This window comes from Ambystoma mexicanum, chromosome 9 (genome assembly GCF_040938575.1).
Source record: "Ambystoma mexicanum isolate Mex_15411 chromosome 9, UKY_AmexF1_1, whole genome shotgun sequence".
Taxonomy (NCBI): domain Eukaryota; kingdom Metazoa; phylum Chordata; class Amphibia; order Caudata; family Ambystomatidae; genus Ambystoma; species Ambystoma mexicanum.
This window is the reverse complement of record NC_090931.1, coordinates 699901159-699901575: the sequence shown is the minus strand read 5'-3', so window position 1 is coordinate 699901575 and position 417 is coordinate 699901159.

The following is a 417-nucleotide window of genomic DNA, read 5'->3' as shown; positions in this document are numbered from 1 at the left end:
CTGGCCTCTTTAAATTCAGCGGGTCGCCACGTCTGATCTGAGGTCGTAGTCGAGGGAGCCGCGTGAGCTCCGTGGGGCGGCCGCGCCTCGGGCCCGGGGCCGCGCAGGGGGGGTTAGCCCCCGGCACGGCCCCGCGCCTTCCTGGCGGCGGCCGATCGTGCGCTTTCCCGATCCGCCGAGGCCGAGGAGCCGCCTGGTCGCCGGGCCCGCGCTCCGGGGCCGTCCCGCGCCGGCAGCCGTGGGACACCACAGACAGCCACACGCGGCACGGCCCGGTGCCCCGGGGCGGGGGCGGAGGCGCGCCGGGCTTTTTCAAGGCCCGCCGCCACCTCGCGCCGCCCGCCGCCGGGGCCCGCGCGGCCGGGTCCAGAGGGATCCCGCGCCGGTGCTGATCGGGGTCTGACCTTAGGGGGACGA